The sequence below is a fragment of the Cyprinus carpio genome, chromosome A15 (genome assembly GCF_018340385.1).
Source record: "Cyprinus carpio isolate SPL01 chromosome A15, ASM1834038v1, whole genome shotgun sequence".
Classification (NCBI taxonomy): Eukaryota; Metazoa; Chordata; class Actinopteri; order Cypriniformes; family Cyprinidae; genus Cyprinus; species Cyprinus carpio.
The window spans coordinates 16507202-16526825 of NC_056586.1; the positions used below are offsets into that span (position 1 = coordinate 16507202).

The 19624-nt window shown below is 39.2% G+C and overlaps 1 protein-coding gene and 1 long non-coding RNA gene across 2 annotated transcripts in view; one reads left to right on the forward strand and one right to left on the reverse strand.

Moving 5' to 3' along the window:
- LOC109079596 (reticulon-4 receptor-like 1) overlaps positions 1-19624 on the forward strand; it is a 142693-nt gene that overhangs the window by 9346 nt on the left and 113723 nt on the right. The gene's annotated exons all lie outside the window — the stretch shown is intronic.
- LOC122147711 overlaps positions 8810-19624 on the reverse strand; it is a 135229-nt gene continuing 124414 nt past the window's right edge. The window contains exon 3 of the long non-coding RNA XR_006161776.1: positions 8810-9261. This is a non-coding gene — a long non-coding RNA (uncharacterized LOC122147711). The remainder of the gene's footprint in view (positions 9262-19624) is intronic.

The window sequence follows — 19624 nt, forward strand, 5'->3', positions numbered from 1 at the left end:
CATACTGAGTTTGGCAAATATTGTCACTCAGAACCAAAGCCCTGGAAACCTCTGTGCCCTTTACACATACAGTTGCTGCACACACTTGTGTTTCAAATCTATGTTATACTTAAGATTTCAATTGTATTAATTTCTGCATCCTGTTTGGTACATTTGCTAATTTAAAAGACATTCTAAATTAAATTCTGAATGCACAACCCTGGCCTGAAAAAGTGTTCATGATGTCAAGGTCTAACTTTGAATTAGGCTCTCAACAACAGTGTGAAGGCCACATGTAGAGATATTTCAGCATACAATTAAAAACAACGACAAAGAAATGATGATCTGATTTACAATGGACTAAAAATACAACTGATAAGCACCATTATATTTTTAGCCATGTTCTTGACTTCTAAAACACACATTGCTATGTCAACAGCGAACAGACCTGTTGGATTCTTCCATATTTATTGACAGCAGAAATTCATTTTTTTCAATTGGACCTTTACTGGTTTTCAGGTTATTTCAATTTCAGCAGTCTGTGTGCTTTGTTCTGCATATCTAATATCTTTTATTTCATTCTCTTTATCTCTACATCTCTGTATCTTTGTGCACTCTCAAAACAACTATTAGCTTTTAATAAAAGATATGGCAATGTCAGTGTCACAGTCATGGACTTTCTGTTCCTTTTCTGTTATCCCTATTTGGTCATGTTCCGTTCCATTCCTCGTTTTGTTAATTGATTACTCCCCACCTGTTTCCACTCCTCTGATTACTTTCCTGGTGTTTAAAAGCCCTGTTTGTTTAGTTCCTCCTGGTCCGCTATTGTTCATGTTGAGTGGTTAGTGTTATAGGTGATGTTGTTCTGATGTTTATTATTGAGTGTTTGAGTTACCTGGATTATTAAAAATACCCTATTATACCTTCCTCTTCGAGCGCTTTACTCAGCACGCCAGCCCGGGTGTGACAGAATAGCGGACCTTTACAGTTTAGCGGCGTTTTTTCTTTTCGTGTTTTTTTTTGTTTGTTTTGCCCCCTCTCGGAATGGAGATCCCAGGCGTCCGACTCCTATGCCTGGAGCAACTGGACCGTTCGCTGGAGGACCATACCAGGGACTTTTTCGATCTGGCGTGCCTTACAAACTTCCCGGACCGCTCGCTCTGTGCGTTTTACTATGCTGGCCTGAGCGAGCGGTGTAAGGCACGCCTCCCAGCGAACGGTCCCAGAGAGGATTTCGCCGCGTTCGTGGAGTGGGTGCTGGAGCAAAACGGATCTCCTTTCACCGTCTGCCCCGCTGAGGAGGAGATCTCCAGCCCCACTCCCGACCCAGAGACCAGCCAGCCATCACCCCCGCTGCACGGAGCTAGAGACCGCCGCAGCCGCAGAGCCCGAGCCTATCGCCGACAGGGAGGAGGAACTCGAGAGTGCGCGGACTGACCAGGTGTGTGAGCTGGCAACCCCGTGCGTCGTGGGACGATTGGTGGAGATCGAGGGCGTGGAGGAGCGCCCCGCCCACACTCCTGCGACTGAGGGTGAGCTGCATGCGGTTTCTGGGAAGTATACAGAAGAACTTATGGATCTAATAGACTGGTTTGGGGAGGTTATTCCTGATCCTTCTATTCCTTCGCTGGTTCTGTCCAGCCCTGATCCTCCTGTGTTCCCTCCTAACCTCCCTCTCCCACCTCCTCTTCGACCTGTCAGTTCCTCTGCTCCTCTTCCGCTGGTTCCGCCCAGCCTCGACCCTTCTGTTTCTCCGCTGGTTCCGCCCAGCTCTGACCCTCCCATATCCCCCCTTCTTCCCCCCATCCCTGATTCTCCTGTTTTTCCGCTGGTTCCGTCCAGCCCTGATTCTTCTGTGTTCCCTCCCATCCTCCCTCTCCCGCCTCCTCTTCGACCTGTCAGTTCCTCTGCTCCTCTTCCGCTGGTTCCGCCCAGCCTCGACCCTTCTGTTTCTCCGCTGGTTCCGCCCAGTCCAGATCCTTCTGTCTTTCCTCCCATCCTCCCTCTCTCATCTCGTCCTAGACCAGTCAGTTCCTCGTCCTCATCCCCGCTGGTGCCAGTCAGCCCCGCAGCTCACCCTCAGTCCGCGCCATCTGGCCGCGGAGTTTCGCCGCAGGACTTCCAGTCACCACCTCCACCTGGGCGTGTGGATTCCCTGCCTCCGCCTCCAGCCTCCGAGTCCTGGACTCCTCCTCGGTCCTTTCGACCCGGCGGCTCCGCCTTGGCTCCTAGCTCCCTCGTCTCCACCCTGGCCCGGCATCCCACCTGCTCCACCGGGCTCCCTCGTCCCTTCGGCTCCACCTTGGTCAGTCGTCGACCATCCCCCGCCTCGGGACTCCATTCCTCTGGCTTCGCCTCGTCGCTCCATCCCTCCGGCTCTGTCAGGCTCCTCCTTCCCTTCGGCTCCACCTCCATCCTCAGTCACTCCGGCTCCGCAGCGGTCTTCCGGTGCCCCGCCTCCGCCTTGGTCGCCTGAGCCTTCTGCTCCGCCTTGGCCCTTCGGATCCTCGGGGTCACCCTGGCTCTGCGGTTGCTCGGCTCCGTCTTGGACTCCTCTGCCATCGGCTCAGTCTCCGTCAGTCGGCGCCCTGGTGTTGTCGGCCCCTCCTCCACCATGGCTCCTCCCACCGTCGACTCCACCATGGGCCGCTTTCCTGGCTGGCCTCTGGATATCCATCTGGCTCCTACTGCTCCGGGCTCCTCCATGGCTCCTCCCTCCATCCACTCCACCCTGGTACCATGCTCCATGCTCCTTCTCCATTGCCTGCCCCTTGCCTGCCCCACGCCCACCTCCTGAACCCCCACCCTCCCTCCGCTGGACTATCTCTTTCGGTGCGAGGACGCACCGTTCCGGGAGGGGGGGCGAACTGTCACAGTCATGGACTTTCTGTTCCTTTTCTGTTATCCCTATTTGGTCATGTTCCGTTCCATTCCTCGTTTTGTTAATTGATTACTCCCCACCTGTTTCCACTCCTCTGATTACTTTCCTGGTGTTTAAAAGCCCTGTTTGTTTAGTTCCTCCTGGTCCGCTATTGTTCATGTTGAGTGGTTAGTGTTATAGGTGATGTTGTTCTGATGTTTATTATTGAGTGTTTGAGTTACCTGGATTATTAAAAATACCCTATTATACCTTCCTCTTCGAGCGCTTTACTCAGCACGCCAGCCCGGGTGTGACAGTCAGCTTCTAACAATGATGAAAATCCACATCTCTCATCTTTTCATCCCAAACTGCATTGTTCTCAGAAAAAAAAAGAGAAAAAAAAGAAAAAAGCCTTGAAACACATACATGCATACAATGTTTCTTTCCCTGGATATGGAGTAGATTGAAAATTATATACAGACATTTAATCAGCTTTCTTACTGATACTGGAGGCCACTCAGCTAGAGTGAGACTGCATAGTTTCCCGAAAAGTGGGAGACATTCAGTGCACACATTGCTATGGGAATGCAATGCTACCTGTGGCCCACCTTAATTTCCATCCATATTTGGTGAGCACAAAAATCATAGAAACTTGTGTATGGTCTCTTTTGTCATGGGCCAGTAAGCAACCACATAGAAAAGCACAAAAAAAAAAAAAAAAAAAAACCCTCAAAACATCCTAGCAACCAAACAACACTCTAGCATTGTGCGATATGGGAAAACAATGGTTATTTTCTTTAAAAAATGTAAAAATCATTAAAAAAATAACTGTATTAAATAATAATAATAATAACAATAATAATAAGAAATGTATTCTTCTTAAATATTTCTAAATTAAAAATTGTATATATTATTTTTTTTACATTTTATTTTATATACTGCAATAATTAAATTTAATTTAATTTAGAGACTAGGCTGCATGTGTTACATGCTGAGACTCGATTTTTAAACACTATAAAAAGACATGACCTAGATTGCCGCTGTAATTGATTTGTCCAGTCGTGAAGCTCTTTTTTAATTTACTTTCATGATTCTGAAGGCTTTAAATTCTATTTTTAGGAAGTGTGATTGAAGCTTTTAGTGTCAAGACAACCTCTGGGAGAGCCATTGGTTTAGCAGATTTGCCCTTGTCTCGTGTAGCACAGCCATGTCAGTAATTCATCTAGTACAAACAACAGAAGAGCAAGTCAACGCTTTGTGCCAAGCAGCACATTTACACTTCCATATTCGCCCAATGAATGTTGTGCTTTTAGGCCACAATAAACCATGTTTCATCCCCCATCTGTGTCTCTTCATTTAAACCACATACTCCCAAAACCACATCACCAGAGCAAGAGAAAATGTGCGTTGTAATGCAATGAAAGAAAAACAATGCAACAAAACTGAGATGCCACAGAGATGCATATTTTGCAGTGGACTAACATATTTTATAGAGGAGACAAGGAGAATGTAAAATGTAAATTTAATTGAGAGAGAAATGAAAATAAGATGTAGGCTGCAGCTACAAGGTCAGACATTAACTTATTTAAGGCTATTAATGGAGAGAACTGGTTTTCTTTGTCACGTTGCTCTCTCCCATGATAGATCAGGAGGTTAGCAGCCTCTCACAGTTTTCTTAGAAGCCCAGCAACCACCCTCAGTTGGCCAATAGGAATGTCATATTCACTGATGCCTTTGTTCCCATCTTTGGTCTAAACATCAAGACCTCGCGCTACTAAGTGAGCTGGAACTTGATTTTAGCCACTTTGATTATATTTGCATTTTACTTTGCTTAATTCAAGCCTTTGAGAGCCTTCTTTAAAAGTGCACAGCACAATGAAGTGATGAGACTCACTGGAGGATCTTCCTTCAATGGAGATTTAAAGGCAAACTGCTGTAAAAATCAGACTAGTAGAAAGAAGTGGAGAAGAAGTTCTGATTACAGTATGCAGAGGCTGATTAAGGAAGGGCAGAGGGGCAGTTGGCTCTATTTACTGCCAATGTGGTCAAAATCATGCATGTCTTCTAGTAATACTGCCCTAAAACTGGTCAAAAGTGAAAATATGTTGCAAAAGATTGCAGTTTCAAATAAATGTTGTTCTTTTAAACTTTCTGTTCATTAAAGAATCTTGAAAAATATATCACGGTTTCAGTAAAAATATTAAACAGCACAACTGTTTTCAACATTGTCAATAATATGAAATGTTTCTTGAGCAGCAAATCCGCATATTAGAATGATTTCTGAAGACTGGAGTAATGAAGACTGGAGTAATAGCTGCTGAAAAACCCAAACTTTTGAATGATGTATGTGTGTGTGTATGTGTAATAGTTTTCAAGATGGCTGCCAAGTCAACTGTGGTTTAGTCCTGAACTTCAATGAATTGAGCATATTTTTTTCTGAGAAGAAAAGCTGTGTTTTCTATCCTCCAGTCCTTTCCAGGTCACATTTTTCTCTTTAACAATTTCATTATTTAAGCTTCTCTTCTATTGCTCCCTGCCTGTGGCGTTCAAGAGAGATGTGCAATGCTTTGGTAAAAGAAGAAGTACCTTGTGCTTACTCTGAAACTATACTATACATTATTCACAACACGTTAGGGTCATCAAAAGGGGCCGTTTAAGCTTTTACACACAAATGGAATCAAGATGCCACAAGACCTTCACAGTTCAAAGAATCTGTTCCTTTATTTTTCAACTGTTTACAGTTAGCATGGTGCTGGTAGTCACAGGAAGTAGTGTTCAACCAAGAAATATTTAAATTGCTGTGACACTATTTCAAGAAAATTTTGAACCTCATTACCACACTACTAAAAAGCTACCCAGCTGAAGGGAAAAAAAAGAAAAAAAAAGAGAGAAAGAAATTCTAAGAATATTTTACTAACATTCCCATGAAAACGTTACTTCTAAACATTCAAAACATACAGTTTTTTAAAGTTGATATGATTCTTTAAGGTCTTTAAGGTTTGGTTAAAATTTTTCAATGGTAGTGTAAAACAACATCTTTTTTACCCTGTCAAAATCAGCTCTTTTCAGAGCAAGCCGTTTTGAAAAATTCTCCTTTAAATGTTAATGGGCTCTGCTGACCCCATCCCTCTCTTCTGAGCCGCTGTCAGAGAGACTGTTTGAGACTGAAATTTGCTAATAGCTCAGTCAGGGCGGGTCTAAGGTAAGACGCCAGTCCAGTCTGTGCTGAAACGCTACTGTCAATCAAACTATCATGGGAGGGGCCTGTCTGTGTGATGTCACAAAGACAGGCATCTGAGATCAGCACAATTTAAAAAAGGTGTAAAGATTTTAGTAGATAAAAAAAAAAAAAAAAAACACTGGGTGGATTTTTATCATTATAGGGTAGTTGTGTAACGTTTTCATGGGCATGTCGCATCTGATGTCCCCTTTAAAAACATTACAAGAAATATGAATGTTAAGGGAACATGCAAACATTATGGGTGTGTTATTTTTAAATGTTATCTGGACATTTTAAAACAAGTAGTAAATATTATACAAGTATTGTTTGTTCATAACTTTGAGGGAACCTAACCAGAATGTTCTAAGCCAAAGTTCTAAGAATGTTCCTTGTTAGCTAAAACCAGTTTACAATGCTAGCTAGTTTTACAGTTGAAGCTAGTTGATCAGCTAACCAAATACAGTAGGTTAAGGGCTAAAGTCAAACAGGACATTTCAGTAAACAGCCTGGTTTACCATGTTTCAAAACATAGCTGGGTGACTAAGTTTCCTGCACGGCATAGTATTTCTGTAATATTTATCATCCTTCAAGTGAATTACAAGTGATTTACATTTATAATGCTTATTGTTTTCTAAGATATTGTTCAAGCCCTACTAATATTGTTATGCTAATAAACTCACACAACCCTTAAAATTCCCCTTGTCCCATATTACTCTTTTCTAATGGTACATGAATAACCATTATTCATTTTGCTGTTTCTTACAGCGCAAACAAACAGCAAACACAATAACAACCAAGACAAAACCCCTGCAGAAGGCTGTGGTCCACACATGAAATCTCAAAACTCTGCCGCAATTATCTTGCTGATTGGCAAGGCCGCTTGCTTTATGCAGACACAGCTGTGCTGAAGCAGGTGCATTAGCTGCTTGTGTGTGGCTGCGCTAGTACGAGTCCATCCACAGGATCCTTCCTCTGTAGAACATGCCAGAATAACAAAGCAGGACAAAGCAGACTGCTGATGCTCTGAGAAACTACCACTTGGACAGGTGCGAACATTTAACGTAAACAAATGCTTTAACCTACCCCATCATATGCAGCTCACCATCATTCGATATCCATTAATGGACATTTTTGGCAGTTTTTATTGGGTTCCATCCAGCTGCCTACATAAACAGGCTTTCAAAGACTTCAAGAGATGGCACTGCATTAAAATGTAAATTGTTTCGAAATGTCACACTGTGACAGCAAGCTTTAGAAAGCCTTGTTTGTGAAAAACTCCCTTTAGCCTTCGCTCATTAGCTTGTTTTAAGGTTACGCATAGGTTTGAGAAGTTAACTTTTGCTTGAGAAAGATCCCTGTAGACGTCACGCTGGGGACCATAGACTGTAAAAAAAAAAGAAAAAAAAAAAGATGGAATGACGCGTCTCTACTTCCTTACAAAGCCAAAATGTCTGAAATATGGCCGTTGTCATTTTGTTTTGACAACATCATTTGGAGCCCAAGTCTGTGCTGTAGTGATCGTGAGGTGGAGCGGCAGTATCAATGTCCTGCCCAGACTCCTGCAGACCCAGTCACAAGCACACAATCACAATACCACACCACTTTTTTATAGCATCAAAACTAAAACCGAATTTACTAAAACGAACACTTGAACATTCATCAGCATGATAAGAACAACTTAAAATGATAGAAACTATCTTTTGGAAAAGTAGATTTGAAGTGTAATTTGATTTTTAGTTTGGCTCACATCCCATTCATTTACATGGATAGGGCGGGGTTTATAACGTATACTGCAGCCAGCCACTAGGGGGCAAGAGAAATGTTTTAGCTTTAAGGGATGTGTGCGGCACACTTGGTGGAGACGTTGGGCACGAAAATTGCTCTACAAAATAGCTCACAGCAGGGATGTATCTAATACAGAAGAAGCATCTTCAATTGTCACTTCATTAGTGGGTGTTAAACTGCTGGAACTTATTGTTTTTAATGTTTTGCTGAGTGATGGTTACAGTTGTCATGAAATTGTGTGCAGTGTCTGAAACTGACAACAGCAATGCTATTTCCAGTAGACTCTCAGACACACACTTTACTCTTTTTTCCATCCAAACAAATGTGTCAAAAAGTTATATTAGGACGGATGAGTACTCAAAGTGAGTTCAGAGTTACTTTATTGTTAATTAACATTTCAATAACTATCTATCTATTTACATAATAACTAATAATAATATGGATATTATAATACCATAATTATAATCTTCACCTTTCACTTTTGACTTGGAAGTATTCAACTACATACCTGTTCTCCTGATAAACTTACACCCCAGAAAGGGTTTTCGCAGCAAAGCCTTAGAAGAATTCTGGGTTCTCCAAAAGAACCTTTCAGTGATCAGTTCACTCCCTCTTTCACCAATTGTTCCCTCCATTTAAAAAAAAAAGTGCCTATGATCTCACACAGACAACTAACACTCCTAAGAAAGGTCATCTTGTCCTTTGAGTAAAATAATGTGTGGTAAGGAGTTATACACACTTAAACATCACTAAGGTTTATGTCAAACTGTCCAAAAACGCATGGTGGCGTAAAACATCTGTCACTGCAGATAGCTAATTACTGTCTGAACGTGCCTGAAGGTGTGTCAGAAATTCTGTGTTATCTTCATAAATGATTGCCAGCATGTCTCAACCAAGAAACACAAGACAATCGCCAAGTAAACACATTGCAATTCAAAATGATAAATGGCCTGAAACAGAATAAAAAGGGAGCAGAGAGATGCGATTTATGCATTAATCAGTGGAGTACAGACACATCAATCTAACTGAAGAAATGTCCATTAATTCCAACCCTGATGCCTCTATAGCCAGCTCAGGATTGGGATAAAAGCAGATGGTCAGTATGGCCCATCAGGCCTAAAGTCTTTATGGTAGTGTCAATACTACTGGAGTCCCTTATGCCTTCAGAAGTAATGAGACAAAAGCCCCAACCCTGAAAGAGTAATATCATTCATTATCCATGACTAACAGGCTCTCTCTGGCTCCAGTGAAGGGCTGTTCCTGCATCCTGCTGTCATTAGCCGTATGTCTTCATGGACCCCTGATGCAGAGACAGTGTCGGGATGGTGGAGGACCATGTCTATGGTGGGCTGGACTGGACAAATGGGTCCTGACCTCTGCACATGGTGCCCATTACTGCAACTGCTGCCCTAGTACTCTGAAAAAAAAAAAAAAAGTTTTGTCAGCCAAAATATACTTCATGTGGTAACATCCAAATGAACTGAATTCATTTATTTATTTATTAACCTCGCTTGGAAAAAATGACTCCTTAATGAGCTTTAAATATGTCTATTTTGACTTGTTTTGCTGCAAAAATACCTACATTTATAAATTTAATTGAGAAGCAAGACTGCATAATGTTTCATAGATTGTCAGTTCTGTAAAACAAAATATACTTTAATTTAAAAAAAAAATTTAACAGTGGTAATTTTAAAAGTTCTTTATATATGTTGAAGTGTTGCTGAATTTAATTTATACTTGTTATTATTAAATATTTAAACTGAAAAATAAGACAAATATGATTTATTTATTGAATTTAAGTTACTTAAATACTATTAAATTACTGTCTATATATACATATACATTATAATATGACTGAATTCATACAGTTGCATTAGGTTGCATCTATGAGTCATTTTTAGAGGTGAAATGTATAATTTCTTGCCCGTCTTTCACTGTTTGGACAAATATTAAGTCCTGTGCAAAGTCATTATACTGCCAGAGATGCCTCAAAGCATTCTGATTGGAAGAAATGCACAAGCCACACATTTTTCTGTTTATAGAGCCTACGGCCATCACAGGCACAAACGTGACTTCTCTGTAATCCCATTCCAGTGATATCAGTCAGGATGTAGAGCCAATATGCATTTCCTTACAGGGAAGGAAACAATTGCTCATTTTCACTATTTACAGCAAAAACACAAACATAAAAACACAAATTATGATACTACAGAATCACCCCCACAAAACATGCAACCCACGTGCCTGTAAACCTTCGGGGAAGACCTCCCACACTCATAAACATGCAGACACACTCTAAAGCACAGTAGGTGAATGCTAACCTCTGCGAACATGCAGAGGTGCTATAAACATTTGCACCCACTCATGCGAGCAAACACATAGCAGTCTGGCAACATGCAAAAGGACGCCAGCTGCTTTGCACTAGTAGAAAAATGAAAAGGAAACTTCTGTCTCTTGACCCATGTATTTACATGTGTATCTCTCATAATGAGCTGACATGAAGAGAAAGATACAATGAAAACACGGACAGCGGCATTTTCAGCTTAGCTACTTCCTCCGTTTCAAGGCCTCCGGCAGGGATTTTGCATGCATGGGTGCGAGTGAGTGTGTGCGCGTGTTGGCCTCAAAATAAATAATTGATAGGAAAGGGAAATTTTAGCGAGTGCAGGATAATCACAGGGGCTCAGACTAATTGGAGAGTGTTTTTCACCTTGTTGCCAGTGCGAGTGCATTAAAAAATGGTAACCAGAGGGGATGTGAAGTATAGACTAGAGACAAGGGAGTTAGAACAGGAACACAAGACAGATTGTTCCATTTATGATAAAATTCAATTAACGGTAGACTTCCTTCATGAATGAGGGGGGAAATAACAGTCGCAGATGAAAAGCTAAACTGAGCACCCCAAGGCCCAAAAGACTTTAAGGAGGGAATTCACTAAAAATCAATTGTGCCATTTATTTGCACTTGTAGTCTTCATTGTTTTAGCATCCAATTCATAAAATTAATTATGCAAATAATCTAAAGGTGCAAACATGCCTACTAAATGTCAAACAGTGCAAAATGCAATTTGAATACTGCAGACTATCACAATATGCCATACTTTACAGTGTCGCTCCACTACTGCACCTGAATAGACTCTTTAAAATAATAATGAAATAAAAGAATGCTAGACTATGTCAGTCAATTGTTTGATATTGCAAAAAACATGGGGGTTTATTCAGGTTAATATTTTCCCCAGTCATCTCAATAGCAAAAGTGTTTCACTTTACCTGAATTCATTCCTACTTTATACTCTACATTTAACAAATGCATTATTTTAAAGATATCTCAACTCATATTGTAAATGTGTTAAATGTTTTGCCACTTGGCAATAAAATATCACAGACAAGTAAAGCATTTGTTCAGTGAATTTGCTCCTTTTAGACACATTTAAGAGTGTTGATTTGGGTGAGAAACTGTTATATTTGTATCTTGAAGTTTGATAATTTGCCTTTATGAAGACATCGAGTTATGACTTCTTGATATGTGATGAAAATATGTCCTTCATAAGCATGCATGTTAGTTAATGTGTGTACTCCACTTTCACTAAGAGCAGGAAAGAGTGTGGTATCGTGTTATGGGTAAACTACAGTATGTGCCCTTGAGAGTTTAGTGTCCTGTGCATTTAAGACAGTTTGTTGATATAGAACATTTGATGTTGCAAGCTAGTTTTTCCATCGCTGTGTTTTTCAATCTGTGCTTTTTCCACTGCCTGTTGGCTTGCTGCAGGATTCTCTCTCTTCTCTCCTCATGCTGAATTATTAAAAAGCGTTTTGATTCACTGAATGATTGTGAATCTAGGGCTACGTCTCTCAGCAGCACAGTCGCAGCACTTGTTTTTCGTTCTTCAGCTCAGCTTTCTGCATCCTATTTAGTCACGAATCAGCCCTCTTTTTCAGCGAATTGCTACCTGTCGAACGGGGTCGGCATTTTCCCTCCAAAGATGTACCCTTGATGTCTACCCCCTGCCTGTGTGCTGAGCTATTTATCTACATCTACATTCAGGTCAGCCTATAGTGAGAAATAAATAAATAAAACAAACAAATAAATAAATAAAGTGAAAAATAGAAAGATCTTTTCATTCCCAGAATGCACTGAGAACTGCTTCGAAAATGGCACAGGATGGTTAAGTACTGTCCCTGGGGATGTAAAACTCCTTCCCAGACTATTGATGAAAAAAGAATAGAAAATAAACTCACATATTCCTTGCTTTCCCTCTGTGAGATCTACATATCTATATCTATATATCTATTTTTTCCCTCTCTCTCTTTATATATATATATATATATATATATATATATATATATATATATATATATATATATATACACATACTGTATACACACACACATTTGCACTTAAATCAAATATTTTAGAAATATATATTTTTAATTGGTTTTAACAAATGTCAACACATAATTGCAGCCTAGTTGATGACAGAGGCATTACTAGACCCTTTTTAAATACCGGTGTCCCGGTAAAATATTATTGGTAAATCTACAGTACGTATATGTCAATTATATACTGATTAATTACCGACCTGATAATCATTTTCTCTGATACCATTTAAATAATCAAGTTGTGTTTTTTCTTTCTATCAACTGTTTTGAAACAGAACTAGTGATGCCAGATTTGCAGATTAATCACTATTTTCATCTAATCTGTCAAACAAGTTTATAGAAAGGTCTGATTTGTTTGCAGTTCAGTTTGATTCATTCAGACAGTTCACTGACGTACTCGATCATTTGGAGTGGTTTCTCACACCAAAATAGTAAAGGGATATTTTATAAGACTAAAAACAAAAAGAGCACTGGATGAGGTGGAAATTCATCCTTAATAAAACTTGCGAATGTCTTGTATCATTTGTCAAGATGTAGCAGCTCATTATTACGTGTGCAATAAGCACATGTGCAGTTTTTCGTTAACTGCATAGCTGTACAAATATCTGTATTTAGATAAAATTTCGGGTTGTAAAAACATTTGTATTTGTTGCAACTATTCAACTGGCCCCCGGACAATACCACCTGGCTGGTGGCTCCAGGTAATTTGAGTTTGAGACCCCTGGCCTGTGATCTTCCCTGAACTGATGCAGAATGCTTCAGCTTGATCAAAGCTGTAAGCACTGTGATGTAATATATTGTTGTGAATACTGCTCTCCATGTTTATGCTGTATTCAGGTTGGCACAGCGAATGAAAACAAGATCCCTGTAGACACTACGATGGCTAGCGTTAAACATAGATAACAGAATGTTGTTACTCACAGATGCTTGTACAATACATCATGAACTCAAAGCAACTTGTTTGACAAGCAGATGCTGAATTGCATTTACTGATCAAATTAAATGCATCTGTCACATAATGGGGAAGGAAAAAAGGCATGATGTGAGCAGAAGTGTTGTTTTATTAGAAGACTGGTTGCGGTAGCGTTTCCTGATAATTCTCAAACATGGCCCAAGTCTCTTTCTGTTGCATGAACATGAGGCAGTGATACTGTATGTCACATACTTGTAGGAGTTCTAGAGGGGACAGAGGCAGTGTGGAGTATTCTCAGTCCAACTGATCACTTCACATGACAGTGACACAGGTTGTCCTAAAAAAATGGTGGGGGGGTTAAAAATACCAGTAAAGAGAGCATGGGTTGATTTTATGAATAATGATTGGAGATCCCATTTCAGTGATCAACAATAAGGAATTGTTTTTTTTTGTTGTTGTTTTTTTTACGCTGACCTGGTCAGTTATTTGCATTAACTGCCTAAATTTCCACTGGTCTTTTCATTTTTTAGCATTGCATTATTCTATAAATACTACCATTAAAAAGTCTGGTGTCATTAAGATGGATAAATTTAGGCATTTTATTAGACAGGACAATGTTGATGAGACAGGAAACAATGAGGTTTTGATTTGATCAAAAGAAAAAAAAAAGAAGAAGAAAACGAGAAAAAACTCCAATATTGTGAATGTTATCACAGTTTACAATAACTGCTTTTTTACAGTATACAGTATACAAATAGAGTATGTTTATTGCAAAGCTGATTTTCTGCAGCCTTACTCCAGTCTTCAGTGTCACATGGTCTTTTAGAATCTTTTATTTCAGAATTATTTGATAAACAGAAATTCCAAAGAACAGCATTTATTTGAAACAAATGTTTTGTAACATTAGAATTGTCTGTACAGTCTCTTTTAATCAATTTAATATGCCCTTGCTGTATAAATGTCCCTTAAAAATGTCTTTCTTAACCCAAACTTTTAAACAGTAGTATATTAGTATATGTCTATAATAAATATTTCATTAAAAGTAATATTTTCTCAACAAAAAATAAAACAAGTAATTCCCCCAAAAATGAAAATTCTGTCATTATTGATTCATCCTCATGTTGTTCTAAACCTGTATGACTTTCTTTTTTTTCTGTTGAAAACAAAAGATGTTGGGAAAAATATTGTCTTGTTTTGTTCATACAATGAAAGTGGGATTAAATGTTGTTTTAGACCCCATTGACTTTAACTATACAAGTTATCCTTATTGTTGAGCCCTGCACTTATGTGTTGTACAGTCTCTTATTAGCAATGAAAAAACTAAGCTCTATCTAAAGAATTAAGGTCAATGATCCTGCTTAGCTCAGTCAATATAAACCCCCTCTCATGGGCCAGTTTTCACTGTCTTGGAACTTCTATCACCCCTCACTGTCTCCATTTACTAATCAAGACAATCCATTCAGACACCATCTGCACTCAATAAAAAGAGGCATTTAACAAAACAAGGCTTTACTCTTCTTTTCGATGAAAAAACCCTGTGTGCTTCCATTCAGCATTCATTCAGTGCTGCTCAGTGATTCTAGTGTAGTTGGACAGCAGTGGGCTTTATTCATCCCTGCAAGGGAGAGTCTTTGAGGGCATGGCTGGGTAATCAGTAGAGTCACACATAGTGTCCAAAGATCAATTAGAAATGCTGCTGTAAGAATGGACGTCTTGTCTTTTTTTAAAAGAGTCAATCAACTTATTGGTCAAGGCATCATTTATTCATTAGCTTGACAGCTCTTTAGTGTAATTTAATTAAAGAAGCAACTTTTATGGTACCATTGCTGTCAGATTTTATTAGTGATTTGACAAATGTTATTATGAATGAAGATTTTGGTCATTCCCTAGCCTTTAAGGTTTGGCTGTTTAGCATGGCCATGTAAGCCCCTGCTGATAGGTGCTGTAACTACACAATTTGGCAGTTTTTGTCATAACATGTACATTTATTCATTTAGCAACCACTTTTATGCAAGGTAACTGGTGAGGAACAACAAATGAGGAATATTACCAGCCATTTGTCATTAAAGATTTATTGCAAATTTCACTGATGGTCATTTAAAAGTTGGCATGCATTGTAATCTTTTAAAATCTTGGACTTGTATTTTTCCATCTGCCATCTTTAACATCATGAGCAAAGCTGGTGGTTTTCTCCTTGTACTTTTCTTATAAAGCAGATAGGTGCTATGACTAAATAAAATAACTGCCCTTGGGTGTTTACAACATCTCTGCCAAGTAAACTGACTTAACACTAACACTAACCTGTGGTCGAGGAATGTCCATGCAGGGGTATCTACAGTACGTGTAAAAACTTTGAAGCGACCTGATCGGTGGTCAGTGTGATTGAAAGAGAGAGAGCGAGAGAGAATGTCCTGCTGTAATATACACTCCTTTTTCCATCCTCATAGTCACACAGTCATACACATTACAACCCAAACGTTTGCTTTGACATCTGACAACAACTGCAAATATCCAAAATGTCATAAGACTCTGGAAGACCATTATTTATTTTGAGTGTGTGAGCGAGAGAGCCAGCGAGAGAGAAAGAGAGAGAGGTGGTAGTACAGTTTATCTTGGGGCAGTATGGCAATAGCATAGAAATAAATCACAAGACTACAATGACTTTACTGTCGTCATGGTCATATATACAATAGTAAAATATCACAGAACAAAAACTCTTTTGTCTGATCCTGCTTTGACAAAGATCTTACATGAGCTGAAAAGCCTCTTTGATGTTTCCTGGGAGAAAAGATTAATAAGACGGGATGTGAAATACATTATTCAGTTCTCCCAAAATGTCTTACATGATACATTAGCATGCTAGGTAGCACCTTTATATGTCTTGCATGTCTATTGTTGCATTAGAAGTATTTAACAGTCAAAATTGGGAAACAATGGAAATTCTATGCAATTACTTACTCACCCTCATGTCATTTCAAACCTGTATGACCTTTTATCTGTTGAACATAAAAAATATATTTTGAAAAATGACTTTTTTTTTTATACAATGAAAAGTAACTGGGGATCAAATTGCAAAACCATAGACAAAACCATTTAAAACATTCTTCAAAACATCATCTTTTGTGTTCCACAGAAGAAAGTAAGTCATTCAGGCATGGAACGACATGCAAGTGAGTAAATGATTAATATTTTCATTTATAGGTGAACTAGTTCTTTAACAGTTGACATTTTGCCCACATTCTCCACCATTTTTGGATTTATGTTTTCACTGAGCTCATTACAATGCATTTTGGGTTTTCCTTTGAGGTACTTTAGGACACAGTATAACACAATCATTTTGCCTACCTGGAATAGCACTGGAAGCATGCCTATAAAACCTAAAAATGCTTCCTACAAAAGAAGCTTACTAGGTTATGGAACAGTGCTAATGTTTGTACGGTCCTGCTTGTTTACTCAACTTGGCCCCATTTCAAATTCACCAAATGCAGCCCTTCTTGCCGGTGTCTCTTACCACTGCCTCTATTCTCCCGAAGACACACATTTAAAAATAGCAGCTGTCATCGAGAAAGAAAGAAAGAAAGGAGGGATATAGCAGGAGACAAAAAAGAAAGGGGAGCGAACAAACACTTCTCAGATTCAAAGCAGTGCGCAGGGTCCTTCTTCAACAATGGGATCCTGCCTTACAAAACCGAAGGTTATACAAAGACGACCGACCCTCTAGGGACTATGCAGGTATTGTGAACAGCAAACAGCACACATGAACACATCCAGGACCCTGTAGTGCTGATTAATAGTGAAATGGCTGAGAGAAAGAGACACGCAGATGCCATGATGAAGTGTTGTTGCGTATGGAAAGGGGCTGGCGCCCTAATGCATGCCATGCCAGTGTGTGTGGCGATATCCTTGAAGCAGCAGGGGAACCGTGTCAGCACCACACTATCATTAATCTGATGATGGCCTGACTCAGCCCATATAATGAATCAAAACCACTCACTGTGTGTATGTGTAGGCCGACAGTCAAAGCAAGTGGCATCTGCAAACAATTGATAAAGGCATTTACATTTTAACCACTTAAGACATTAAAGAGAAAATGAAAATTATTTTACTTGACCTCATGTCGTTCCAAACCTGTATGACTTCTGTGAAATACAAGAGGAGATATTGTTTTGGACTACACTGAATTTCACTGTAAATGTAATATGACGGCAGAATTAAAATTTTGGGGTAAACTATCCTGTGGTAGCTCTATTAACTTATAGAAGAGTTAATTAAAGTTATCATGAGCATTTTTATGTTTCAAGGGGATGTCACAAGAAATGTCAGTATGCCGGGAAGATTTTAAAATGAGCGGTTCATTCATGAATCTATAAGGTCTTGCCTTCATGCTGTGTAAATACAATCCAGAAGACTGAAGACAACGAACACAATGTTGAAAAGGTGCGGGCTACATACCGTCTATAGCTTTTAACAATATTTTGAATTAGCTTTTATTTTTATATTTTCTGTTTTCATGATTGTAAAATTTATTTTTATTTTTATTGATTTTGTTATGTGCTTTTGTCATTTCCTTAAAAATATTTTTATATATAGCTTTAATATACTTTTATTTCAATTCTAGTTTTAGTCATTTTAGTACTTCAACTTTTTTTTAGGTTTTTCATCTAATATTTAGATTTTATTTTAACTATTTCAATAACTGATTTTTTTTTTTTAAATAGTTTTAGTTAGTGTTTAAGTTAACAATCACAACACTGTATTAAAGAATTGTGTTGTTCCTCTCCCTTCACCTCTATTGAAACAAACTGAGTGTGGATCATCCCAAATCAATCATGTACAAGTTTCCATTACAGTTAGGATACTGCCTTAGAAGACAGCTGCTTATGTATAGGGAGCGATGCCTCTCGCTGGGTTTTATTCTCAGGTGTAGCTAAACAACATTTGCTGAAGATGTATGTGCGCAATGCCTGGTCCGTTGTGGTACATGTTGTTGCTTGACGGTGGAACCACATTAAACATTGTTTTCTGACAACAATACACATTGCCATCTGTTATTAAATACAACCACTGGCAATGTGCTGAGCAAATACAGGATGCTTGCTATGACATAAACAATTGAACAGTCATCTTAACCAGCGACACACAGGACAATGTGCTGAAAATGAGCAGTCAAGGGCTTTGAAGAAGGTTGTCTTGTACTCCAAAGCTAATCTGAATGCAGATACAAATGACCGTAGGTGGAGCGATAACTCCGATGGGGTCAATGCGTATGTTGCTCTCCCTCTCTGAGCTTGTGAACGTGAGTGGGACAGAGCACTAGCAAACTTCCTATCCATAATTCAGTCTCAGACAGAATGATGTGAGAGAAAGCAAAAGTCTAATTTCTCTATTAAAGAGGTCAGACTCTGGATGACAAGGCCAGAAGCATGAATATTTTCTCCTTGTTGCAGACATCGCTTGAGCCTGTGTGGATACCTGGCTGACCCAAGAAGAACAAGAACACAATAAGAGTGAAAAAGAGAGAGAGAGGATATAAATACAAAGAGAGGAGAACCTTACTGAAAGAGCAGATGGCACAATTGGTCTGCCAAGTCCGTGTCCTCCCTGCCTCAGTGTGAGGGTAAACAAGAGGACATCCATGGTGTGTGTGTGTTTGTGTGTGAAGGCGTCAACAAGCCTTGGCAAAAAATCATTTTAACCCCCTTGACCCCTAATCTCACGAGCCAGGAAGAAACCTACCAATGTTAAGCTTTTTTAAGGGGCACTTTGCCACTCAAATGACAATGACAGTCTCAGAGGTTACAGGAAATGACTGACAGAAAAGTGAAAGGTAGGACCGCAGACAATTTGAACCCAAGGCCAATCTTTTACATGTGCTTTCCTGTCTTGCAAATATAACTGCATAGTTTGGCCCCTATTGTTAATTTTTAAATACATTTTTAAATCAACATTTTCATAATGTACTAAGTTAAAAAGTTTCCTGTATCAGTGTTTGCTGCAACACTTCAACACTTCATTATGCATTTACAGACTGCATTGTAACGCAATAAAAAGACATCGCAGTTGTGCTCACATGCAGGCAACATGCGAAAACAAACCAGTGAAGGTTCTATAAGACCAGAGTAGTCTGATCATTCTCTTTAGTGAATAAAAAGGGTGCAGCTTGACCAGTGTAGTCTGATTCACAAACAAATAATGCTTTTAAACAGTATTCCTTCTTAGTGAAAAAAAACAAACATGCAGCACAACCACTGTAGTCTGATTTATGAACAAATAACTCATTTGAACTGGTTCTTTTAAGTGAATCAGAAAAAATGTTTATATATATAAATCAAGGTGCATACAAAACTTCTAGTATGAATCAATTCACAAACAATTGACTCCTTTGAACACATTCTTTTCAGTGAATCAAAAAATACAATGCGAGCAGTGCAGTTTGATTCACAAACAAATGACACTTATTAATCAGTTCACTTTAGTGAATCAAAACA